The sequence below is a fragment of the Aquila chrysaetos genome, chromosome 4 (genome assembly GCF_900496995.4).
Source record: "Aquila chrysaetos chrysaetos chromosome 4, bAquChr1.4, whole genome shotgun sequence".
Classification (NCBI taxonomy): domain Eukaryota; kingdom Metazoa; phylum Chordata; class Aves; order Accipitriformes; family Accipitridae; genus Aquila; species Aquila chrysaetos.
Window position 1 is genome coordinate 31,490,967 of NC_044007.1, and position 27,948 is coordinate 31,518,914.

Below are 27,948 nucleotides of genomic sequence, written 5' to 3' on the forward strand. Positions count from 1 at the left end.
CCCTTTAGTGCCAATGTGTAGAGCTTTATTTTTCATACTTTGACCCTTGTAATGGCCCATTCCTGGAAGGCGTACACAGTTTATCAGCACAATATAGCCCATTAAAGAAATACTGGAAGTGGCACGTAGTACTTCCTTTGGTCTAAAATGAATGAATTTATTAATCATAGAGATTGAAAGTGACCACTGAGGTAATTTTCTAACACCTAGAGAAGAGTAAAAGAAACAAACCAGTATATAAGCATTTACTTTATTTTAAAATAAATGAACGCAATTTTTTTAGGATTCATAATAAACACCCTTAGCTACTATTTCTACAGAGTAAATCTGCATTTAAGGAGTACTGAACACATGTATCTGTTTGACACAAACTGCCAAATGTCATTTTCAACTGTACAAGATACCTGTATCAACCAATTGTATTGATATATCAGGTGCTGGCAAAAGGAAGTGAACATTTAAAGCTGTTAAACTCAGAAAAATATATTTGAAATCCATAAAACCCTAAATTCATCATCAGACAATAAGGAAAGAGCTAGATAATGGAAGAACACATCCCATTGCATTCACAGTCATTGATGACATTCAAATGGAAGATAGAAATTTGTGTCACTTTTAAAGCACAGAACGTTATTGTGCTAACAACCCATTAAATCACATCATCATTATTTGTACTACTACAGCAATAAACATAAACGTACCTTAAATATAAAAGCTGTTTTGTGGAATTTTTATTTGACAGGCTGTAAGCTTTCTTTTTTTGTAGCTCTTTCTTCATTGGTAGGTGAACTCTAGAGGTTTGGTTGAAAAAAGTTTTATTAACAATGTGATCTTATTTCTTAATAAACTGGCAGCATATATTATTCAGGCAAGGTACAAGGCCTTAGCATGAAATAGTAGGAATGCTTATACAGGGAACACTGGTGTGTGGCACTGGGTTAAAGATGACTTTCCAGTTGGAGCAAAGAGGATTTTCCTTTCCCAGCTACAATGCTCATAGCCCGGCAGCTCTGTGTGCGAGCCAAAGAGTCTTTCAGACCCCTGAGCTGGTGCCATCCTAAGCCAGAACATCTGCATGGCAGTGTTGCAGGAAATACAAGGACCCGGGCACTTTACAGCCCTAACAATGCTTTGGTGGGCTCAAGTTAAATTAGTCCTACTGAAAGGAGATGCCTATTGCCTCTGGGTCTGCGGGGGACTGTGCTCTTACATGGCTGATCTATTGGACTGTGCAGCTTCCAGCCTTTAACTTAGGTGGGTCACCCAGGTCATTCAGGGCCCTCTGCATCACTGTCTTCTGCTCTCTAAATGTTCTACAGGGAATAAACTCTCAGTATCCACATAGAAAATGGAAGGACAGTGGAACAAGGGGACTTAGGGAGAAAAGGCCTGAAGATCACTAGCAGAGTCAGCATCAGACCCCTGAGCCATGAAGAGAGAGTCAGGAGAGTTACCCACTAGTACACACTACCTTAACTACTAAACTAGTTACCATCAGAACATTGGCTGTTCCCTACAGGGATGTTAATCTTGTTTACTTTAGGTTGCCATATGGAGGCATTTAGGGTACTCCCAAATCTTTGTGCTATAGAAACACAACTGCTCTGCCATTGCAAAGCAGAAATTTTAGTAAATTAAAGGTAAGGACTTCTTATGCACCTTAAATGTGGCTCCCTTCTATACAAATTAGAAGGTCCATCCAACAGCAGAGAAAAGCTACAAATATCTGCTGTCTGGCCAGCACCAATGAGGTCAGGACTTCTGGCCTTTACCACTTCTGGCTTTCACTGGTAGGTGAAAGGCGTTAATCCACATCTTTGCCCGCTGCTGTGGGAACTTTGTAAGAGAAAGTTAAATAAACATTTCTCAAAATAGTTCAGACAGCATTAATTGAGCCTCAGTATGCAGACTGTGTAGATGACCTCCCACAGCCCCTTCTGGGACTATTTTCTGTAACCTGCGATTGTTTCAGGCTGTTGCCTTACAGATTCAGCTTGGTGCTGCCATAAGCCCTCACATCTTCCCATGTTTTTTTTAATGTCACATCATTTGTAATGGAAACAGAATCTATTGCATAACCTGGTGACATAAAATTGATTCAGCTGAAACCTTCAAAACCGCAGAGAGATCTTGGAATATAGTGTTCAAAAGAATACCCTCCATCATGGCCAAGTATGTTCCTTTTGCTTTAGATGAGGTTTTAATGTAATGGTGTATATGTAGCTAATAGAGAGAGTGGGGTCACACACTGTTGCTGAAAAACATCAGCTTTAAATCACAAATACCAAGGCATTTAAGTACTTCTGAAAAAGCTGCTCAATAATTTCTTTATCAGGAGGAATCAACTGATAATAGCCACCTCCCTGATTCAGAGCAATATAACAAGACCTAACTTTGCAGACTGCATCAAAGCAGATTTCACAGGATTAGTCTGGGCTGTTCTTCAGATGCAATGCTGATGTCCCTCTGGACAGATTATTTATCACAATATATTACAGCTGATTCATGGGTACTGAATACAAATAGCTACGCTGATGTTAAGGATGTTGCAAAGCTAATAATGATAGCTATGAATCCTAGTTTACCATCACTGCTCTGCAAGCATATAATTCATTTCAGGAAGGTGAGAAAGCTATTAAAAAGTAGCATAATGTGACTCATTCTGTCAGCCAGTATAAATAGTGCAGGAGAATCAGAGTTTGTCAGCATCTCTCCTGGTTTTGGATGTTTCTGAAGGATAGTTCTCTTCCCCTCCAGGCTGGGTGGGTGTCTTGCTGCCTGTTCTTTAGTTACCTGTAAGAGAAAACTTAGTTATCTATAAGAAAAACTACTTGTAATTTTGTTAGTGATAGAAAGTTTGGGTTCTTTCGGCTAGTATTTTACTATTTCATAGCAGAGGGACCAGACTTGAAAGCTGTTTCACTACTAAAAAAACACAAAAAAGCCCCACACCTGACTCATCTGCTTAGGATTTAGTCATAGGAACAGTAAAGAGGAGTAAATCCCTAAGATAATACTCAGAATGAATGATTTACCTAACTTCAGGAGTACATGCAAGTTTTTATGTACCGTCTGCTCTGAAACCGCACTCTATTCAGATTACAATTAAAAGCCAGAAAAACTGTCTTTTTAAAGTGGGCAGAACTGGATTAAGACAAAGGAACTACAGATCTGCTGGTGGTGTTTACAGGATCTGCAGATCACGCTCAACAGTCCCAGACTTTCTGAGCTTCCTTTGTCATATGCTGTGGCCCATACTGTACTTCTCACTGGGAAGCATCCCTCAAAGTACTTGTCTCTACTGGATTAGTCTGCACTTCTGGCCAGAGTAGAAACCCATGACTAGCCCAGCTCTGAACACAGTAACATTAAATCAGTCTCCGTTTCCGTAAGAGAAAACATTTCTAGCCTGCATGAAGGCAAAAAAAATTATATGTGAGTCCAGGGTAATAAATACCTACATGAGTCTGCCTGAAACAATAATTTTCATCTGAACCCTGAAGACCAGTATTGTCCAAAGGAGTAACAAGGATATAAAGAAGGGGGAGTCCCTGCAGAAGCCTCTTTTGCCTTAAGCCCGACCAAAGCCCAGTGCTGCCCTACTCCTGTGCAGTCTGCTAAATTCTGAGTTCATAATTCCTACTAAGTTGCTCAAAATCTTGCAAAATGACCACAGAAATAGTAAAACATAGCACACACAGTCTTCCATAGTGTCCCACACTCCTTAGCTAGAAATCAGCCCCAGGCTGTCCTCCCCCATCCAGAGATCACAGAAAGATAGATTTCTCTTCCTATTTTAAATGGGCTTTGTCAGTTCTTAGAGAATGCAAATAATAGTCAGAGAGGAGGAGAAGAAGTGATGGTAGATGATAACATTCCGTAATAAAATGTGTGAAATTAAATTTAAATTAATTTTAGTATATTCATTTTAGGTAAGAAATAATTATTTCCAGTGGTTAAAAAATTCTTCCACATTTCTGACACAGTAGTTATTAAATCTTTTCAGAAATTGTCAGTAGACTTTTAAAGCTATAATATAAGAGGCCTTTACCTTAGGAAGTATATTCAGTCTGAAATAGAACCTGTAAATGGATTTTTCTTATCATCCGTGAAGAAGTGTAAACTTAATTTAGTTGGTGGTTCTTTATCTCAATTCCTTTTTAATTGACATTCCGCTTAAACTAATGAAAAACCACCCTCTCTAAAGTCACTGCCATTAGTACCTTATTCTGGCCTTGTCAGGAATGACTGACAGAGAGGTGAAGCTTAAACACTGATAGTCAGAAATCTTTCTGTTAATCCAAAGTCAGTAAAATCTTCAGACTCTTCAGACTGAACATATAGCTATTATTCTTTGTAACTAACTTCAAGAGGATTTGAAATGGTAGATAACATGATTCAATAAGACCTTGGTACACTCTTAAAACTCCACTTAAAAAGCCTCACTGGGTTATTAGATATTGTGATTTATTCCAGAAAATGCTTTCAAAGAAAGCTCAGGAAAAAAAACAAGAAAGCTCTATATCTGAAACATAATCTTTCCTACCTTCCTGTAATTCAAGCTGCCAATTCTCCTTGAACACAGCTGTTAGAGCCCTGATCCAGCAGATAAAACCTGGACTGAGAGGAAGTGAGGACTAGCCTGACCTACAATGTCTCTCTCAATTCCCTTGACCTATGGCAAATGCATGTTTGCTGGACAGAAATGCAACTTGGTGACACAGGGCATTATATCTGTCAGAAGCACATTATTCAGTTTACACTACCACATTATTACTCTACTAGACCACTGGGTTGGAGGAAAATTGTCCAGTGAAACAGGCTGGGTGATCCCTTCTAATGACAGCCAAGGGGTTTTGAGTTCTTGGTCAAAATATTTCTTGTTTTCAAAATTTGGGGGGGGAAGAAGTACAAAAAACTTGGTTTAATTCTTTATACTAAGGTTTTAATTTGGGGAGAAAAAATACTTTTTGTGTTGTAACATAGCCATTCTCTAACCAACTCTATTCATCATTTAACTAAGTAAGTTCAACATTGTTAATAAATTAAATACTAGCTGAGCAGAAGATTAGCATTTTTATTTTCTTGAAAGTCCTTTGAGTGTTTACATGCATTTATGTTTTCTATATGAATATTTTGCTTTTCAAGCCATCCTGGGGGTTTTTTTTCTGTAATCATTTGAGCTACAACTATCAATGTACTTCTTGGAAACCAGGGCTGTAATTCATTCTTGTTAGAAACAGATGGCTGAGAAAATGAAAGCAACAACAGCAGTGAAAGACAAGGCCACCTGGGTCCATCAAGCTGATGAGAAAAGCCTGTGAAGCTAATGCCAGTAGTATCTGGAGCCAATGCAAGTAGGCTTTCAAAAGAAGAAGAGCTAGGAATCAGTCAATAATAAATGGAAAAAAAAGAAAACCCCTATGAAGCTGTGGAGGAAACAATCCTGGGAATTTCAGGCATAGTCAGCATCAAGAAACATCCCAACTTTGAACTGAATTAAAAGGTGGAAAAAGTGGACAGTCAAGCACTAAACAATGGGATTTGTCTGGGACCACATTTCTGAGCAAGGTCAACTCAATCTGCTGTTTTCACAGAAGAATACAGTTAAACAGAAATTAAAACTCCTGTTAAACTGCTTGGCCTACCTCCCCTGACAATGCAGGATGATTTCTCCACTCCAGAGATCCTTTAAGTATTTCATCAACCATCACAGAGCATTCCCTGGAAAGAGTCAGATAGCCACATAAAGATAAATTTCCTCCTCCTTTTGCTACTTCAAGCTCCTGAACTGAGTGCCACTACTTCTGCCAGACCAGGTCTCTGTTTGTAGGTTATGCTGGACGAAACTGAGTCACCTAGAATTTGCAATGAATGCAGGTAACAGCAAGACTTTTTCTTCCTGCCTGAGGTGCTATTGCCATCTCTCTGCACATGCCCTCAGAGCTGAGAATGAAGCATAGCTGGGCCAGCAGCGACGTTCAGTGATGGTCCAGGCTTTATTTCTCTCAGAGCTGCTGTGCAGCACCAGTAAGCACCAGTTAGCTCTTTCTCCCTTTTTAACAACTTCAACCTCGCCAGCCGCTGCTTTATTTTCTTTTCGGTTTATTGTGATTTAATGACTTCTCTAGATCTATAGGTACTTCCTGCCATACAGAAGTGAATGCTAGGTTGAACTGGGCAAAAGAAATCCATTAAGAATGCAGCAAATTTTAAATTCACTCTGCTTTAACCACAGTCATGCCCCATTCATGCAGCTGACATACCACTGGAAACAACTGCTACCTTCTGTGAAGTTCTGCACCAAAACCAGAACAGTAAAAGTTTCAGTGATTCACCTACGGAACACTAATAGTATCAGGTACTTTCATGTCTTTTACAATTCTCCTTGATTACATCTATGGATGACCCCTGAAGTCACCTATCATGATGTACAAGATCTAATTCATGCATTTTCGCATTGGCCTTTCTGAGGAAGAAAAGCCACACATATAAAGAGCATAAATTGTTACATATAATTAAACCACCAAGCTGGCCTAAATAATTACACACAATGGATGACGGTGTTTGGCTGGAAAAATCCTTTGGAGTTTGGTGCTTTCTGTTTTCACTTACTTACACAATCACATGAATTCACAGGGAAATTGGTTGATCAGAACTTGTTACTGCTGTTATTTCTGCTTACAGATATAACATGTGGCATGATGCTGAGGGGCATATGTGCACAGCAACCTACGGAGACTTGAGACCCTGTGCTGCACTTAGCAAAATTCACAAGGATGCCCGTACTTCACATGCGAATGATAGCTCTGTGAGACTTAAAGGTACAGTACTTTCGAAAGATGTGGAGGTGCCATCATAAACCACAATATTTATTATAGTGAAACAAAAGCCTTCTTCAAACAGAATTGCTAGTCATGGGTTGCAGTAGCAGTTATCTGCAACTGCAGCCACTTTGAGCTTTTGGGTTTTATTTAAAAAGCTTAATTGGAATTTTTATTACTCCTAATTAAGCTTTTTAATTAAAAAGAAAGTTGAAAGAGGCTGGAGGCAAGTATTGCTGAAACTCATATCTGCATAGACTCTGAGGGGAAAAAAAAGGGAGTTTTGTAAAATTGCAACTGTCAGCCAGCTGCAGCTTTCAGTAACGCTTACTGCTGATCCCATTTACCTTGCCAGCGGCACACTGCAAATGCAGATACACACGTCTAATTGGAAAAACAGGCTTTCAGCTTTAAATAGCACTATAAGAATATGAATCCTGCTTCATTCCTGCAAAGGACGCATCATGTGAGTAAAATATCCTACCTAGTCCCCCATCTCTGCTTTATTTATTCCATTAGTAATTTGAGCCTGGTAGATATTTTTCCTTTTCCAAGACCAGGGTAGATTCATATAATGAATTTAACAACATTCCAGCAGACATAGGGACTACCTGCACATTTCTCTCCAGACCTCTACATGTACAACAGGTAATGTGTTCAGAAAACAGGGATGCCTCTGAACCTTCTTTATAGAACCCAATCAATATTTTTGGCCCAAAGTTAGTTGATTTCAACTTTTCCTTCAAACTCAGTTATTCCATGTAGTCTTTAACGCTTTATTTGAATTAAGGAAAAAGCACTGGTTTAAAGAAGGAGTGAGAACTATTACAGAGGCACCTGCAACATTCAGCTGGCAAAGCAGAGACCTTCACGTATCCAGACAACTGCAACTTTTTTTAGATAATTAAGACCTTGGACCAAATCTCAAAAAAAATCATATCATTCATTCTTGCATGTTAACAACTTCCCCACTCTTTGGAAGCAAAGATACTGCATATTTAGCCCTACTTAAGGTTTCTTCATAGAGTAAGATAATATTCTAACAAACAGGGATGTTGGATTAGCCCTTGGAATTTACTCTATTGTTTCTAGAGATTATCTGGTGAAAATATTTTCAAAATATACCTAGTGGCAAACAATTTATTTTTATAGAAATATATATATTATCAAAGTGCAGCACAGTTAGACAATGGGTTCTTAGTGAACTGATTTTGAAAGTGTAATTTGAGATATATTTCCCAGATACAAATCTCAACAGAGCTGCTTTTTACCCCACCTTTACCTTGAGTAAAAACCTTATTGTGAACTGCTGTTAGAGAATAGATGTGCTTTGCATAGGGCTTAGAGGACAAAGTTGCAGAAGTAAATGAACATTAGTAATGTATGCATTTTTTTTTACATAGTTAAAGAGTGAAAAGTGAAGGGATTATCCAACCTGCAAGCTGAAATATTCTTCTCAAGAGAAAGAGGCATTTAATTCCACAGGAAATTAAGGATTCAAGAAAAGTTGATTTCCTCCCTGTTATTGTAGCTAAAGCTGTGTTTTGAGCAAAGACTGGACGGTGAAGTACGTGGGTAAACATGTACCATTTTTCTTAGAATGACATAAAACAAAGATTTAGGGATGTTCACTTGATTAGATACAGTCCAGACAGTGTTTTGATATTTTTAATAGAAATTATAAATCAAGCTGGGTTACTCTTGAAACAGACAATAGAATCACCTGAGTACATAAATCTTAGAACTTTTGTCTTCTGTGTTCTTTATCTTTCCATCTCTTCAATATTTTATTCTGAATGTTTGCCTGTTTGTTTGTACATCAAGGTCATTACCGAACAGTTTACTAATTTAAAGGGAATATGCTTCACAGATATTAGTATTCTGAGGACCAGAGGTTAAATTATAATGTTTCAGTTTTAAAAACCTTAGGACTGATCTTACTTATGTCAGAGCCCAATGATTAACCCCATACAACACGGTTAGATATCAAAAGCTTTGTACTGAAACCATACTGCATTTTTTTCTCTCTGTGACTTCTTAAGCCAAAATGTCTCCAGACTGACAACACAAAGGGTTTCTTCTAGCTGGTGAACAGCCATGCTAGAAAGGGCACAACTGGTACCTCTCACGCTGTGAATTGTGAGTGATGGTGAATTTTGCAGCCTGCTCACCCCAAGGTCCCCATGGAAGCCATGAGAGAAAGCAGCTACCTCTAAGCATCGTTCTCCTTTGCTCTCTTGCTCACGCACATAAGGTCCAAAGGCAAGAAAAGGGGGGAGCTTTGGCTTCACCTCGCAAGCATAAATTAGTATAGCTGATGTATAGTGTGAGCCCCATAGAGGAAAAGAGCTCTGCTACTGGTCTGCACTGGGGATAGACATCTACGCTGTGTTTGATCCTGGAGCTGTACAGCTGTAACACTGACTGTAACTCAGGAGACACTGATATCGCAATTTACATTAAATGCTCTAACAGTAGCCATTCCAGGCTATGTAAAGATGCCAGTCGTTTTATAGATTCTGATCTTTTAAAAAAAGAGGCCAACACATAGCATTGTTTCTCCATCATTCAGTGCTTCATTAACAAGATTTTCTTTTAGGAAAACACTGCTGGCAATATTGTAAATACATTTACTCTGATTCATCAGTGAGCCCTGGGATATTTTTTCATGTTTATGGATATGATTTTATGTATTTGCTCATGAATATGTCTCTTAGATATAGGCTGGTAACATTTTATATGAATCATTAAATATATTTTAGCAGGGATTACAATGAGTTTATTTGTTTCCATATAGAAATGAGGTTATGTTGTTTGTTTTGCAAAATGTCACTATTACTTACTGAGAATCTGCTGTGGCCATACTGATAAGGTGGGGATAAAGGTTTCAAAGCCAATTTCATTTGTTTTAAATGGTTTGTGTCATCTGGTATATACCGGCAAATGTCTTTAGCAAGTGAGAAACCAAGGCAAATAAATCAGGTATAAATCTAAATCACTGGCTTTATTGTAAGGAGAATTGCATTATGTTCTCTGAGAAACTTGGTAGAATTTCTTCTTTAAGAAGTGAGCCCTCCTGCAGGGTGTCATACCGATACCAGCACAGCTCCAGTGCCATTCAGCAGTGGGTGGAGGGATGCTCGCCTCTGCTCCAACCAAACGAGCTTGGCTCCGACCTTAATACATAACTTTGGATAGCATCCAGGATGCATCCTCGATACAGTGGGGGGAGAGCAAAAGAAAAAAACCTTATTTAAATTAGTCTAAATTTTTCCTTTCTTCTTACCAGGGTGGCTATAAATGTCTGTCTTGCCTAATCATTCAATCAGTCAATCTCAGTCAGGGAAGTCAGGGCACTTAAGAGCTGCTGCGGTTCCGAGTAATTACCTGAACAAAAGACCGTCTGGGATTGGACTAACTATTGGCTCATCTTTATTCAGCAGCATTTTCAGATCACGAAAGGAGAAACCTGGAAAGTACAAGGGAGGAGGTGCAAAAGAGACAAATGAAAAGGGAAAAAAATATACTGTAAATGTACACCATCGACAAAAAGGTAGAGATGTATTTTTGTTGTTTGATCAAAGATTTCTGTGAGAATACAGAAGTTGCAGGAAAAAAATAATTAAGAAGGCTTCTCTGCTTCAGCACTAAATTTCTGCTAAAAATAGAAAATGGACAATGGACATTTGAACTACAAATAACCAATCACTCATTTGGGCTGTCTGAAGCCCAGAGTTAGCTGCTATTTCAAATCATGATGGAAACTGAATCTTTGCTCTCTCACATAACTCTCCTGATCAGCAAGCTATTTAATAAACTGTGGAATTTCTTTTTTGTTTCCCCTGAACCACTTTGAAAAGTCTCTGACTCACCCTGATGTGTGGTAGAAAACATTGTAAAATAAACTCAGAAAATTTTGTGCAATAAGAAGATTGTTTGTTACACAGCTCTAGTTGAAGCTGAACCCTGAGCCAAACTCTGCGTTCACACATACTGAGTTTAGTGCTCCACTCAGGAAAACTCCAGTGGGCAGTGACCTTGTTTTAAATGTTTTGGTAGGGACTGTAAAGACAATGATTTTTACCAATATTCTCAGATGGAAACATTTTCACTTTATTATATGGGTACAGGCAATTCCATACAGCAATGAACTTCTTTAGGGAGACATTTTATTCAGAGATTCATAAAATTTACCATTAGATCACCTAACCTAAAAACTTACATAAGCCATAGTAGCTGTCCCAGTTATGCCGAGCTTTAGCTTCCTCTCTTTCCTGTATTTTTCTTTGGTCTGAATCACTTTTTATTACTTTCAGAACTACACTCCCAGCTCCCAAATTCGTTAGTGGTCTCATAGGCAGTAATTGGAAGCCTTGATCACAGCCTCAGCCTATAGGCCAAGTATTGATTGAAGATGGAGTCAGAGCTCATACTCCTTCACTAGCTAGCAGGTGGTTGTCCTGGTTTCAGCTGGGATAAAGTTAATTGTCTTCCTAGTAGCTGGTACGGTGCTATGTTTTGAGTTCAGTATGAGAAGAATGTTGATAACACACTGATGTTTTCAGTTGTTGCTAAGTAGTGTTTAGTCTAAAGTCAAGGATTTTTCAGCTTCTCATGCCCAGCCAGCGAGAAAGCTGGAGGGGCACAAGAAGTTGGCACAGGACACAGCCAGGGCAGCTGACCCAAAGTGGCCAACGGGGTATTCCATACCATATGATGTCATGTCTAGTATATAAAGTGGGGGGAGAGGGGGCCGGGGGAATCGCCGCTCGGGGACTAAGTGGGCATCGATTGGCGGGGTGGTGAGCAATTGCACTGTGTATCATTTGTATATTCCAATCCTTTTATCATTACTGCTGTCATTTTATTAGTGTTATCATTATTATTATTAGTTTCTTCTATTTATATTCTATTAAACCGTTCTATCTCAACCCACGAATTTTACTTCTGTTTTTCCCGATTTTCTCCCCCATCCCGCTGGGTGGGGGGGGGAGTGAGTGAGCGGCTGCGTGGTGCTTAGTTGCTGGCTGGGGTTAAACCATGACAGTGGTCTTCCCAGAAGAAGATTTGCAATGGGTGTCTCAGAAGATACAAATACACAAATGTGAATTACCAGCTTTTTGAACTTACCTATGTAACACCTTTGCTAAAGCCAACCTTGTACTAAAAAGCAAGAGCTCTTGCTACTTCCATGTAGCTTCAGCCTGGCTTTCTGTTCTGGGGATTAAGACCTCCTTATGATGCCAATCCCCACCTCTCTTGGTCACCTAACTCTTTGATGATGATGCCTAAACACGTTTTAACTCTACAGAAGTCCAAATGTCCAAAAAGCAGTTGAGTTCCTCAGAAGTGAGGCAATGTGCAGAATAGGAGGTTATCAGCCCAGCAAGTAACATAAAACTTGCCTGCAATCGGAATGACTATCAAAGCAGCAATGGTATCACTTGTGCACTCCTGGCAATTATGACAGACATATTATCCATATATGTGTAGCATTGCACAATATCTGAGAGGTCAAAATTCTTTAAGATAGACAAAGCCAGGTTCATAGTAATAAAAAAATATTGCTTTAAAATTATAACAAATAATAGCCATATGAAAAGGAAGCAATGACGGTGACCCACAGCCCCTCTTATAGTACATGGTATAGAGTAAAGCAGAAAGGATGTTGGCAGCTTCATGAAAACGCTGACAGCAACCTTTGGAGAAAAAGCAACCGCTCGAGGATGAAGGATAGTATGGGCAGAACCTATTAATAGCTGCAGAACAGGAACTTTCCTAGAAATCAGCTGTGGTACTCGGGAAAGCACCACACTAAAGACCTTTCCTTTGCTGATTGTGCTTTATATTTCTGTAACTATAGCAATGAGTAACTTATTTGGAAATTCTCAAAAATCTTCATATATTTCTAAACAAAGATTCTGAGCCATATGTTTTAAAATCTTTCATCATTATCTCTATCCATGGGGCCTGGAGATTGTATTAGATTGTATTATTTTAGTGCCCAAACCAAGAGATTATCAGTCTTAAATGCTGGGAGAAATTGCTGCCCATAACACAATCATGGTCAGTGGTTCCCACATGGCTTTGAAAACACAGGATGGGGTGGAGGCTGCACACTCCTCTCATGTTACAGTTAAAGTATGTATGTCTACAAAATGAATAAATACTCACTGAAAGCTAAAAAGATTCCTGCTGGCTGTGGAGTTACTTTGATACTGTTCTGAAAATCTCTTTAATTGAGGAGGTCACAAATGGACCAGAACTGCCTATAACTCTCAGCTGACATTTATGCCCATCAGCATAGAGGGTGTTTACTTATCTCTTCATAATATTCTGACACTTTCTAATGCAGTTTAAGATTCTTCTTTTTACAGTAACATGCACATTACTTTCCCTGCCTTCATTTTTATTCCTCCCAGAAATAAAGGCTATGAAGTGTTTATGCAGATCCACTGATACCTTGGCTTTGGGTTTGCATTTCAACACCAGCCCTTATTTACTAGGAAGAAGTGATACAGGACATGAAGTAGGAAAATCATTCCTTTTATAGCAGGTGAATATCACAAGAGGTAGGAAAAACATAGGACAGACTACTGCAGTACCTTAATTATAGCAAAACAGAGAGGGACCTATATTCTCAATAGCAGATAGAATAGCCAGCACAGGCATGTGATGTGCTGTGTTCAGTGCTGTGAACAAATTAGAGCATTCAGGATTTGGAGGATTCTAGCACAGGCTGAGATTGTAAAGGAAGGAGAACCTTCAAAACCAGCAAACAGGGACCAAAAAAAAAAAAGTACCATCTTTCTCTTGATTGGTCCGGTAAAAGAGACATTAGTTTCCTTAGAGTCAGACACTGAAATAATTTGAAATGTAAGCATAACCCTCCACCCCCACGCAGCCCCAGAGAATTACAAATCTGTTCCAGTTGTGGCATATTCCAGGGTAAAAATATGTCAGTCAGGAAATCTGTAGCTTTAAAGGACTGTGCTAGATTCACCCCTGCTGGCACAGAGGGTTGCAAATAATTTGAATAATTGCTGCAGAGAGCAGATGGTAGAAATACTCCATTAGAAGAGTTCCAAATATAGCTTAATTCAGCAAGGGGAGTGAGAAAAGTACAGAAAAAGTTCAAAGGAAATCTGGCAGCAGCAGCATCAAATTATTAATAATAATAAATAGTAATAATAATAATAATAATAATAAAACTGAATAGGAAATGAATGGGAAAAAAGGACGCAAAAATTGCTATTTTGGGCTATTGCGCCCTAATGGATGCCACCAGAAAACAGCAGTCTGGTTTGCACCACCACCATTTCTGAGAGTACCACTACAGCTAGATACCATCAGTCTGGTGCCACTTTTTATTATTTCTGGCTTTGGCCAGAGCACTGAATCAAAGGGATCTCCTGAGTTTCCCAACTCCTTGCTGTCTTTGCACATCATTATTGGACACTTGGTGCCTCCCAAGGATGAGAAATACTCAGCTCCTTGCAATGCAGTAACCTCCTCGTTCAACGTTCAATGCCTTGCCCCAGGGCAAAGACCCATGAAACTCAGGGTTGAACTCAGTTGCTCATCTTTACACTCCTCTTTTTCCAATGGTAAAACTGCAATGTAGCGTGCCCTGCAATACCTGGGAATCCTAGACAGATCACAACAGCAGAAATGAGTCACAGAATCAGTGCTATAAAATAATAAATCAGCAAAGCTGCAGTTCTCAGGTGGAACTTCGCTGTTGTAAAATCAGGGATCTGAAATTGAGCGAACCTTGCTGAATGCTCTTCCTCAACACTGCTGAGAATGTTTATCATATTTGTCAGATCAATAAATTATGGTAAAAGAGCAGAAAAACCCATGTCTGAGGAGGACACCACAGATATCTTTTGGTACAGGTGATAAAAATACACTGCATGATGAACAGTAATTTGGTTAAATTCTTTATAGACTACTGATGATTAATTTGAACTTCTTCCTGCTACTCTAAAAACAAATATGAAAAAGAGATACATAGTTTAGTCAATTCATCGATCACCTCATATGATCTTGAAAAAAAGCACACATCAGATCCAAATGTAGCAAAGGAATTGACAGTGGCTAAAATATGTGACATTTTGCAAAAGTACAAGTCAACAAACAAGGCTTTGTACAAAGAAACAAAGGCAAAGACATAAAATGTTACAAAACCCATGTATTTTGAAGGTTGCCTCAAATTCTGGGGTTCACCATCGTAAGTATAATATCACATAAGACTGTTTAAAATAACTCACCACAATTTACATTGCAGCCTTTTTTTAGGTACTTTAAAGGCAATAATGGGAATAATGGGTGTAGATACATTTGGAGGAAAATAGAAATCAATAAATCAGAAACGTTGCCAGCTACATCAGAAAACATTTGAACCTTCTACTTATATCTGCAAAATTTAAGTCACACTTATAGCTTTCCACCCGGGCATGAAAATTACAGCATTTATAGTAGCAAACCTGCCTTATTTGCATTTGTTTTTCTTTGGAAATAATAACTTTGCACATGTAGGCTCTTCATTTGTGTACACAAATGTTATTGCACAAGGCATCATTTTAGAGACTTTGTACTACAAGAGCCATGCATATCCATTACCTCAGTGTATACTCACTACCATTTCTTGCCTTACTAAGGTTTCTAAGATCCACAGACAAAAAAGAGCAGAAAACAATACAGGCTGAAAAAATCCAAGCTTTTTCTGTATTTCCTTAAGCACTGAAGAAGGCTTAAAGAAGATCAAGCACTTCAAATATTGCAGCCTGCTTCACTGGAAATATTTCTAATCAAATCAAACATGAACAGAATAAAATTACATGAAGAGTAATGAAGACTATGATAAAGATTGCTAGATTTCAGTGAGTGATCTGCTACAGCTTCTCTAGTTTCTCTTTTGTAAATGCCACTATTAGCTGCAAAAGTAGCTCAATTAGAAAAGTATTTTCTGTGAGAAAAAGATTGACAGTGTTTGAAGCTGAAGATACTCGTATTTTACAAAGAAAGGGCATTGCAGAAGATTCCTACTGTACTGAAAACATAAGTATAAGCCCCGAGACAATGGTGAAGGGAACGTCCGAATATGACGTACTGTGGTAACAAGACTGGAAAACGTGGTCGGTGTTTGAGTTTGCAGTAAAACAGCTGGAATGATTTGGCAGCCAAGTGCCCACCAGAACCAGCCGGAAGGATACCACAAGGAAAGAAACCCTCTGGTGCACCTACGGAAACAGAAGCTATAAATTGGCTTGCAGGTATTTTACAGCCTTCCCCTTTTATACCAATGACTTCTGCCTGGCACACAAACAAAGGGAGAAAAGATGACAAATGGAAAAAGGGAGGGAATAGGGATCGATCATAAATAAACGCCCATTTCCAACCGAGCCCGGAGAGCGAACCGCAAACATACAGTGCTCGCAACAACGATTCTAGCACTCGTTTCCAGAAGGACGCAGATTTATTCTTAGCGCTAGCAAAAGCAGACGGGGGCAGCAGTCAGAAGCACAAGAAGGCATTTTGACACACATTTGTGAAGCAAGCTCGTTTTAACTTTGCGCTTTCGCGTCCCTCCTCGCCGCGCCGTCTCCTTGCAGTGCATTGCCACCTGCAGGACAGCCAGCTGCGGCGAGCCGCGCTCCTGCCTCTCCAAAAAAAAAAGGCTCGAAATGCGGCTCTCCTCGCAGCTTTTGACAAGCGTTTGTTCTCACAAAGCGGCTAAAATCGAGAAGCCAAGGGCACGTACGTGTCTGTGACCATAAACGTGTATATACAGTGCTGGGAAGAGTCAGCACTGTTACCTCCCAGCCCAAAAAGCCACAGAGGGCCCAACGTTTGTTATGGTCAACGCAACCTCCCTGCCTGTGACGGTGCTGCACTTGGTAAGTCCCAGGCAAAGCTAGGTAGCTAAACCAGGTTAGAAATTAAAGTTCTCACTTTCATTTAACGACTGTGAAAGGGGAGAGAGGAAGATGAGACACTTGCATTTAAAGATGGAAACAGGAAACACAGGATTGAAAGGAAATACTCTATTAGTTGGTTTTCAAAAAGTCGAATTCCCCAGGGTGACTTAAGTAACTCTGCCAACAGCTTCCTGTCACCTGGAGACACCAGATACCTTTTCAGTGTTTGCTTAAAACAGGGGGAAGGAGAATCAGTGAATATAAAAACGTACTTCACGATACACCATGTGGAATCCTGGCCCTATTGATCACCACGGCAAAGCTTTCACTGATCCGTATGACTATCCTGTTACATCCACAGTCTGGATATAATGACTATGTGAGATTTTTTTCCTAATTGAGGCTTTGTAAATGTCAAGGGCAAAAATGAACGTTGCAGAAAGCAACTCCAAGAGTTTCATGCTGCGCACAGGGTGAAAGCGCTAACTTCTGATAGCTGGAGAAAAACAGCAGCAGTTTCCTTGTTACAAGGAGGAACACACATCTGCACACATTCTCCAGAGACGTACTCCTTTCAGCTAACTATTGTTAATTACTGGAAACAGAAGGAGGTTTAATACAATCCATTCAGCCAATGAGGAAGTTAAGCTTCAACTAGTAGACATGAGGCAGAGTCTCAGCTGAGCTGAGTAAGTCGTGAGCGCTGTACGGCAAGGAACCATCTCACTTTTCTAGGGAGCACGGCAGCGTTGGGGTTCGAGAAGGCAGCAGGGTCTGCCTGGAGGCAGAGCTGCCTGGTGTGCTCTGCTTGTACAGCAGCCCGCACAGTCAAGTCCTGTTCCTGACTAAAAACCAGAGGTACCTCACTTCCACCACAACCATCAACACCAACTGGCAGAAAAAAACTAGCAAAAGAGGACCAGGAAGCTATAAACTGCACGGGAGCCACTTGTGCAATGCTGATGCAAAAAAGGCAATTGCAAATCTGGGATGTACAGGTGTGGGTGCAGTTCATCAGACATGGAGGTGGCAATTTAGGAAATTAAGTTCAGCAGAAATCAACAAGACTGATGAACACGATATATGAGGAGAGAAGATAGAGCAATGGGACTGACTTATTTTCAAACAGAGAAGAGGCATAATGAGAGCATAAACATGGCAGTGATTAATTGTTTTCTGTGTACCCTCTGTATGCAAGAAATTGGCAACACTAGTAGAAAAGAAGATTTATGTGAGGTGTAGGGAAAATCTGTCTGTTTATAAGGAGAGTTAAGTCCTGAGGCAGCTGGGGAAGTTAAGAAATCCTTTCATTCAGAGGTTTTTAAGAACAGATGAAGCATTATTTGGACTCTTGCCACTTGGACTTGTTCTTATAGTCTCAGCTCCAGAGATTCACTGATATCACAGATTTCTCTTGCTTATTTCTTATCAGTATCTCTTTAGTCATGGGCAGATTAAAAAACCATGACCATAATGCAACTATAAATGGAATACAGAAGGAGAACACACATGCATTATTTCTTTTTCACATTTCATGAAGCCAAAGCTATTTCCACAACTTCCAGTTTGACTCATGATTTTTAACACTGAGAGACTAACCACACTGGAATCAAGACAAATAATAAAGATCAACTGCAAGAAATACTGAACAATTTTTCTTAATAGGCAAACATACATGAAACCAAGACATATGTACTGTTAAGTATGTGTAGTATTTTTACATCTGTATATTTCAAATCTGAGTAATGCAGTAATGTACGTTTATAAATTCTCAAGGACATCCAGAGAACTAGATACAATTTAATACAATGATATAGCTTGAAATAGACAATTTTATAGAAAATAGATGATTTACTTACAAGATAAAACACTAGGGGCCAGTGAAGGTACCAAAAATAGGAACCACAACACATCACAATTAATTCTGAATTGTGTACAGCAGCCCACAGAAGTCTACTGCATTGGAGGCCTTAAATTTCACATGACTACAGAAAACAGATGTGCCACATATTTAAATCATGAAAACCAGCATTTTGTGCTATTTGGAAAGCTCAGACACTGGGTTTCAGGCTATTGGAAAGGTACTAGGAATTATCTGAATATGACCTACTATCTTGTATAAGAGTTGTCACAATTAACGTCCAGAAATGGGGAAGGAACTCTAAAGGTGGTGATTCAAGAAATAGGTAACTCTAGCAAAAGATTAGCAAGGGATTTATGTATGAAGTCTATATCAAAAATATGTACTTTGGACATTTTACCTTCAATGCAAATTTTGGGTTCTGATACGTCTGCCTGGGTCAAGGCTCTGACTCAAACTAGCCCTTTTTTCTTTGAAAGTAGGAATTCATTTTTACTAACGCAAGTGATCTGCAAGTCAGATGAGTAGCTTAAGCAAGTCATTTAAGTTGCCTGTAGAGACAATGAAAACAGATAGGCATTTGCAGGCACCAGTTCATCTTACCTTAAATTATTACATTATGGTTAATTTTAATATTATACCAAGATGATCTGTGTCCTGGAGAGGCTTACTGGTCTGCTTAGGTTAGAGGAGCACCACAATGATGGAGGTTCCAGTTCCAGCTCAACCCGGCTCCTACACAGGCAGTTGGCTGAAATGCCAAAAAATTTCTGTGTGTTTGTTTCCTGGACCTGAGCAATGGCATGGAGCATTTAGACATCCTGACAGGCAATTGCTTTCCCTTCAGGAACATCACAGCCTCTTCATTGCTTTACTATAGAACTGGATATTCAGAAAATGGAAGATGCATTTCCAATTTGCAAACTGATTATTTAGGGCCTGATGTGGTGATGCATATTTAAATACCTTAGTGCCACTTGAGACAGACTAGAGTATCTGACAAATCCCTGCAGAGGTGGTATATATTTCAGAAGACCTTTGTGAGACCCATTCCCTTCTACAGGCTGCTGGAGAGGTCCCCTTGGATAGCTCAGACGGCACTAGATGTTCATGCACGAGCAAATGGATCAAGCCCAAGGACACTAAATTTGGATTTCAGCCCTCTTGACTTACCCACCAGTCTGAAATGTTCACACCATAAGAGGAGATGCTGACATAAATAGCTCTGTACCTCCTTGTTAAATCCGCTGGCACAGCGGGAAGAGGTGTGAAAAGGGGTCAGGGATGGTGGAGGCAAGTCGGCATTGCTTGGCTCCAGGGACAGTCAGCACAAAATCTTGTTGCTTTGGGTAGAAATACATGGTCTGAATGAAAAAACACAACATAACATGGACCTCCTTCCGTGAAGCCTCTTGAGGATAATAATGTGATCACCTTTCACTTATTATTATAAATAGGTTATTACACAGCCCTGACTTCTCTAACCTCTGTAGCAGTATTACTCCACTAGGAAAATAATAACACAGTGGTAAATTATATTATTTCTACAAATAGTGTGAGAAATTGTGGATAACCAGAAAGGTTAACTCCTGTTTAATCTTCAGTTGCTGTGCTAGCGTGGTATAAATCTGATGGTAAATGGGGGGGCACGAGAGCAGAATAGAGCCCTTGTTTCCTCCATACAATACATAGTCATCTGAAAGTTTGCCTCTTACTTTGCTTTAGCACTATAATTTCTCATAAAAGGCTTGTGAACTAACAATAATTGGAAAATAACTACTAAAAAGAATGGCATTTATCTGCCCTTTCTGGCATGTTCACTTGGGATGCAAGAGCCTAGGGAAAGAAAGAAATACTGCAGCTGAAATGCACAAACCCTTTTTTTTTCAGTATAGGAAAAAGGTTCCTCAGGGGGTGGCTAAAATACTCAAAGGATGTATCTTTTATACATCCAAGCAACCCTTAGATAACTCTGTCCGTAGAACTGCAACACCAGGTAAGGAAGCTACTGAAAACAAGTATTTATTCTCTGCATGGTATTTTTTGTCCCTCCTTGCTGCTAATATTATTCTTATGACACCAGCCACTGCATAATTTGACATTTCAAATGTATGGCACCATGACAATGATATATGAGGAAACATTTACAGAGCCTGGCACAAGAAGCTAAATTAATACTGAAAAGCAAATGACTTGCTTAGATTGGCTGCTATTTCTCAGTTTCCAGGGTAAATATTCAGTGTAACAGTTAAACTTGGGAACACAAATAATTGATAGCTTTCAAGCAATGACTGTAGATAGTTACAGCCTACCTGCTTAACTACCTGTTTTCTGCCAGCACCAATGTTACTTTGCTGCAGGCATGTCTGGCTATATGATCAAATGTGGATAAACATAATCATACAATATGAATTAATTATGTTCTTTATGTAAAGAAATTATCTTTAAGATTTCAAAGAGAAAAGATTGCAAAAACACAACTGAAGAAAACAGCCTATGGAGGTCATTCAAGAGGAATTCCAAAAAATGGAAATGAATAAAGTAGCACTCCCTGTCCAAAGTATTTGGTCTTCTTCTGGACAATTTGAAAAACAATTTGTGAATGGAAAATTAAGAAATACACTGAACATTTCTGCTAGGCTCCCTTCCCCCTCCGTTCTCCCCCCTCCCTTGGGTAGTACCTCCGGCTCATTCAGGACACATCCTCACGCTCGGTTTGCCTTAAGCTCAATCATCTTAAAAGAGTTTTCCTGAAGGTCAAGAAGAAACAAAAAGCATATATCAACATGAAGGGAAGAGGAATAATCTAAGTGCGGGTGCCAAGAAGGAATCAGAAAGAAACCAATCACATCCTGGGTAGCAGGACAGAGAAGAGAAAAGTATTGCTCTCTAAATTCCAGCCCTCCAACCAGTCATTTGGTTATAATAGAAATTGGTAGAATAGATTATGCAAAAATTATGAAAGTACCAGTAATATGTCGAATGATCTCATCACAGCTAATGTTAGTACAAGTAACACTTTGGTCTACATTTTTAAGCAAGTACCTAAAACACATAGCTGTGTTGCCAAGGACTAAGTACCAAACAGGTCTTTCCCAGATCTGTTTTCTAGGGTGACAAGACAAAAGCAAGACTCCTATGGCCTTAAACACTGCTAGATTAACTTTTTGCAGGTGATAAAAGGTCTGCAGTCTTCACAGAATGCAGCTGACTCAGCACCGCTACAGCACATTGCTGCCTCATACAATCACAGCTAGCACTTTGAAATGGGTAGAAGGTTATCAGCCAATATCTTCCTAATGTAAGATCAAGTCTCAATATACCTCCAGCCTTCTGGATCTAAAATTCCATTTGTTCAAAGGTGTTAGTATATATACTTGGTTGTAAGAAGCTTTGGGAAGCTTTTGTTCATGTATGACTCTGAATGCAGACTTCTCCAGGTGAAGGAGGTCAGAAAGCAAGGACTGCATATTCTGTTCCTATTTGGCTCAATCCCAAATTAATAAAATCCTCATGTCCAGTTTCAGGGCCAATGTTAATTTATATTACCCTTCATTATATTATGTTTTTCCTTAGTTAAAGAAAAAAAAACATTTGGATAAACAATTTTTTGTCATTTTCTAGATACTCAGATCTACCATCAAGTATCAGACTGGGTTTTGAAATTTTGATAATAACGAAAATAATCTTTCCTTTAAAACAGGTCTTTTAATATCCTTTAGTAAGTTCTACAAGGTCTTAATTTATATTTTTAGTAACTGCTAAAGAGCTCATTAACTGATCAGTTCCTTACATAATGACAATAACATAATTTATTTCTAAAGTGGAAACTGGAAGCAGAGTAAATCTCAGCCACAAATTCCTATTAAGCTCTAACCCTGAAAATGAAACCACATGAAGAAAAACTGGTTTTAGGTAAAGCAGAAGAAAGACGAAATCAGTTTATATTCCAGAGAGGAACACAGCTACTTCACCTGGTCCCGTGTTGAAGGGCCTTTTGTGAAGTCTCTCCACAAAGTCTTTTTCCTCCTGTAAAAGGAATGATCAATAAATATCAATTTGCTTTAGAAAAAATTCTCTGTCTATAAGCAATTTCTCACTAAGTTGACAGCCCTTTTTTTAAAGTCCCAAATCAGAGCTATTAGGCTGCATTTTGGCAACAGCTGTGTCCTCCAGGAACACTTTCAAAGTCAAGTGATCTCTCACCTATAAATTGCATCTAGGACTGGCACTGAAGGGATTTAAGTTGGTAGTAAATGCTAGCATCCCCAGTTAGGTCCTGCAGCATGGCTGGCTCCAGTGAGTCCCTGCCCCAGTCCTTTACTTAGACAACGCATCAAGACAGTATCTGTTCTCTTCTTAACTCAGATGACTTCTACATCAGCTTATCAGCAGGTCGGATTCCAGCTCAGAAGCTTGAGACTGACACGTCTTTCGAGATAATCAAGAGAAGCAGATGAATAAATGTATTACGTATGTTTATTTTTGGCAGGTTGACAGTGTTTGGCACTGAAAAATAGGAGTGTTGTGGGAGGGAAAAAACAAGACTTGCTTTCCTTTGCTTTTAAAACCCTGTGCTGCCTTGTGGGACCTCATCAGGAGTTATGATTCATTAAACTAAAAAGACTATCCTGGATAAGTAAGATTAATAAGTAATAGTGCCAGTTATGCACCTATCTGGACCAAATAGTGGGACTAAAACAATTGTGCTAAGTTTTACATTATTATACAAGAAAAAGCTTTATAAATGCTGTCACTCGATGTGTGACACAGTCCACATCGCAGTCCCATCCAGAGCCAAGTAGCACGGTGCTCAATCTGGCAGTTGTGTTGCACAACAGCAGAGTCAGCCACAGGCATATACCACTGTGAACTATGATGGAGAGTGCTGGAAGTACAGAGAAAGAGATTGAAAAAGGGATCTCCTCAAGAGGGGGAGAGGATAAGTTTGGGAGAGAGCGAGAACAAGGACCAACACAGTGTTTACTGCATGACATATCCTAAAAAATTTGTCATAACTCAAAGTTATGTTTTTGATACAAAATTGTCTGGTGTAAGTGAACAGCTTGTATTTTGCTGAGGGATAGATCATCTCATCATAATGGTCTCTTTGGACATGGAAAGCAAAACTAGCAGTCAGCAACAGAAGTAAGAAATTAGAACTGTTTACCTTGAAAGAATAAAGAAGTTGCCAGGAGACAAGTAATGTGCTCCCATTCCTAGCTCTGAAATAAGAAGGTGAAACTCCATAGTTTCCAAGGTAATATTGAGAGCCTAATATTTTCCATGTCTTTTGCAATCAATCACTTCCTTAAAACAATGCAAAATAACTGAGTGAGTATAGGCAGAACTGTGCACTTGGAATCATAACAATTAATAGCTTTCATCATAATCTGAAAGAATAATAAACTCTTTAACAACAGACATGAAGTAAGACCGATTTGTTCAGCATAACTTGCTTGATGCTGTTAAAGTCAAGCTGCATGAAAAAAAGGATAGATTTATGTATTCTTCAGCATGAGAAATGCCAAAAAGCATTGGGGAAAAAAGCTATGTTCAGTCTCGCAGGAAGATGATTCACCATCCAGCCCTTGTAGTCACTGAAGTCAGACACATTCATTACCCATTACACTGAGGACTTTTATTTTTCCCCTTTTGGTGAATAAGCACTGAATTACCCATATCACTGGGCCATCTCACCAAACGTGGCAGCTGCTGCTCACCAAAATAATCATAGAAAGCTTATCTGTGAGGGATTCCAGACATTTAAATATATGGCAGCTGCCTCTGCTAATAACAGAGATTTATATTTCATTCTGAGAGGGGTGTACACAAATTCTAAAAATCACCAGTCAATACCACATGCAAATACACATGCTCAGTGAATGCTTGTGGTTTAAGACTCTCCCTTTCACAGAAGACAAGCATTTAGCAATCTTCAGGGGCAGGGTCAATGAAAATGTGAAAAGAAATCACTAGATGAGGACTTACAATGTTCTAAATCCTCAAGACCCCACGTTCCATATGGATTGGATTTTGAATTGATAGCAAGATGCTGTTCTAAACACCACATTTACTATTTTTATGTAAAATTTAATTTCACTTTCTGTCTAGCTTCACTTTATTCTTACCAACTTTCTTTTTTTAGTCAATTTACTTAACAGTAGTAGAATGCAACTAGTAGGCTGGATTTTTACAAGTCTATGTCTTTGGATGTACCTAGCTTGATGCTACCTATGTATTATTGTGTTCCTATTATGAAATCTACTTAAAATAAATACTAATCACTTAATTAAAATGTAGTCCTGCCATCACTGAACTGTATACTCTGCTGTGTCACACAAGAGACCTGGTTGCTAATGTATCTGTGGAGCTTGAGAATAAACCAATTTACATTGCATGGGTGTTATAGAACTGTACAGAAGAATCCTCCAAGCTAGTATATAAAAGGTTTTTCATTTATTTTATTTGCTGCTTATATGTGGAGTTAACTGCTTAAGTGTTTGCAGAAACAGGGACAATGAGGCAGGTTCCGTCATTCTGTTAAAAATAATGGAATAAGAACCAGTTACTGTCACCAAATTTGCCCCTTTTAGGATTTTCAATTATTGGATGTGCAATTGACTATCTCTTGTTTTATTTTTGAACAAAAATTTTTATTAATCATATGTATTTAAGCTTTGATAAACATAGCCAAGAAAGACACCCACCAATTCAAAGTTTTTTCAATTGTCCTTCACATTTTTGGCCAACTATTTGAAATTTCTCAGTGGCTTTTATTCTGCTCTGCTTAAAACCACAGCTCTACGCACCAGTCCAAAGCATGTTGGGATACCTGCACAGGCAGTGGTTGAGGCAGGCTTTCCACAGCTCGAGGGTAACTGGCCAACTAAGTTTCAGCTGCTGATGAAATCAGAGCTCACTCATTTAACCTGACCTCACAGCATTTGGGAAAAGAAAACACCTAAAAGCCAAGGTGACATGGTTTAACTCCAGCCAGCAACTAAGCACCACGCAGTCGCTCACTCACTCCCCCCCACCCAGTGGGATGGGGGAGAAAATCGGGAAAAACAGAAGTAAAACTCGTGGGTTGAGATAAGAATGGTTTAATAGAACAGGAAAGAAGAAACTAATAATGATAACACTAATAAAATGACAATAGTAATAATAAAAGGATTGGAATATACAAGTGATGCACAATGCAATTGCTCACCACCCGCCAACTGACGCCCAGTTAGTCCCTGAGCAGTGATCCCCCCACCCCCACTCCCCCCAGTTTATATACTGGGCATGACGTCACATGGTATGGAATACCCCTTTGGCCAGTTTGGGTCAGCTGCCGTGGCTGTGTCCCCTCCCAACTCTTTGTGCCCCTCCAGCCGTCTCGCTGGCTGGGCATGAGAAGCTGAAAAATCCTTGACTTTAGACTAAAGATGACTTAGCAACAACTGAAAACATCAGTGTGTTATCAACATTCTTCTCATAACGAACTCAAAACATAGCACTGTACCAGCTACTAGGAAGACAATTAACTCTATCCTAGCTGAAACCAGGACACTAGGTAAAGTCATAACAGTTTAGCTCTTAACATTTTCCTTTTCCCTCCTGACAAAAAAAAACCAACAAAAACCAGACATCTAACAAAATCTATACATCTATTCAAAGTGTATAAATATTACAAATCCAGAAGGTATCCATAAATACTGAAATGGCACTATCCACATGAAATGATTTTGATAATAGAATAGGAAAAAGTCATTTCTGTTTGGTCAGAAAACTAATACATGCTGATAGTTTTGTATACTGATTTACAAAGCAAAGTACTCAATATAAACACAAGAAGCTCCAGAACCAGATTGGAGCATCATTATTTACATTGCCCTACACTTGGAGAAGTACATGGAGCTTTATGCTGCCATTGGCAGGAACCACAGTGTAGCAACTGAATGCAGTGTTTGATTACTGTACAAGAAACAGGTAGTTCACATTTTCCTAACATTTTAATATAGTTTGATTAATGTCAATAAGCTACAAAGTCATGTATTCAGTGTTTTCAAAAACAGCAGAAAAAGCAAGCCCAAATAATTCACCCATTTTCTTCGTAACTGGAATGAGGAAGGGCTATGGAGGCATGTCAGATCTTCACAAAGCAAATCTCAGCCCAGACTCAGTCCTGAGCATGCTGCAAATTAAGCTGCTGTTTGCTTTGGCCTTCAGACTGTTTAAGGCCAGGTAGCAGAAATGTAGATTTCAGTCACTTGTCAGACTCCTGTATTGAACTTCATCAATTGTGAATTTAGCACAATTCAAAAATAATCATTTCCACTCAGTCAGATTTTGTCATCCTCTATGTTGGTGGAACTGCTTGCCAAGTAAAGGGCTCCATCATATGCGGCATCTTTCTCCTCACTACTCCTGTACAGTCTGAAGACAAAAAGATCATTAACAGTCAAGCCATGAATACAACATCTCAGCTTTCAACTCACTGGTGCAATAAATACATAACAGAGACTGCAACAATAGCTAAACGTATTTAAAAAAAAAATGCTAAGGAATTGACCTTTATTTTAAATCTTTTCCTCTTGTCCTATTCTACTGAATACCTTGCATACTTTCAGAATGCAGGCACAGATGAAGATTCCTGTAATTGTTCTACAGATATGAAAGAAAACTGACTTCTATGCAACTGCCTTTGGTTATTGGAAATGAGGTGCTTGTACACAGCATGCTGCCTCTGCCAAACTGAGCTGCAGCCGGTCTTACAGAGGAAAAATGCTGTGCAGGAGGTCTCAGATAATTGTAAGTGAGTAGCAATTTTAATTCTGAGCATATTGAAAGACCTAGAGCAGATAAAATGACCTATACAAAAGGCAAGACTAAGGAAATTATTCATATCAAAATGTGTTAAGTATAATTAGAAGTTTAGGTGGAATAAATGTACAGCATGAAATAAGAATGATAATACTCACTTTCCTGTTTCATAATCTGCTTTTTCTGCCCTCTAGGGATCTGCCTGTCCTCCAGTAACACTGTCATTTTTCTCAGCGTTTCCCAAAAATCAGCTCTCAGTCCACTCAAAAAATGTTCAAAAAGGGTCTGTTTGGTAACTGAAGCCAAATAGAACCAACTCCTGTGAGAGCACACCATGGCTCCCACCTGGTCCGTACACCCACAATCACTTCAGGAGATACCTGGCAGACGCATGACCACATATCCACTCCATTTCAGTAGCCTGAAACTATCACTCTGTCACAGCCAGGGTGTGCACCAAACTTGGGAACTCTGAAGAATTCGGTTCAACAGCCCAGGCATGGTCTGTGGGGCCATTTCAAGCCATTGA

At 39.2% G+C, this 27,948-nt stretch overlaps 1 long non-coding RNA gene across 2 annotated transcripts in view; it reads right to left on the reverse strand.

The window, feature by feature from the left end:
- Positions 1 to 236: 236 nt before the first annotated feature.
- The window catches only part of LOC115340265, a 63,754-nt gene continuing 36,042 nt past the window's right edge, over positions 237 to 27,948 (reverse strand). The window contains exon 4 of one of the 2 annotated variants that reach the window (XR_003922997.1): positions 237 to 2,793. This is a non-coding gene — a long non-coding RNA (uncharacterized LOC115340265). Of the gene's footprint in view, positions 2,794 to 26,246; positions 27,033 to 27,948 lie in introns of those variants that run through there. The other variant, XR_003922996.2, reaches the window with a different exon arrangement.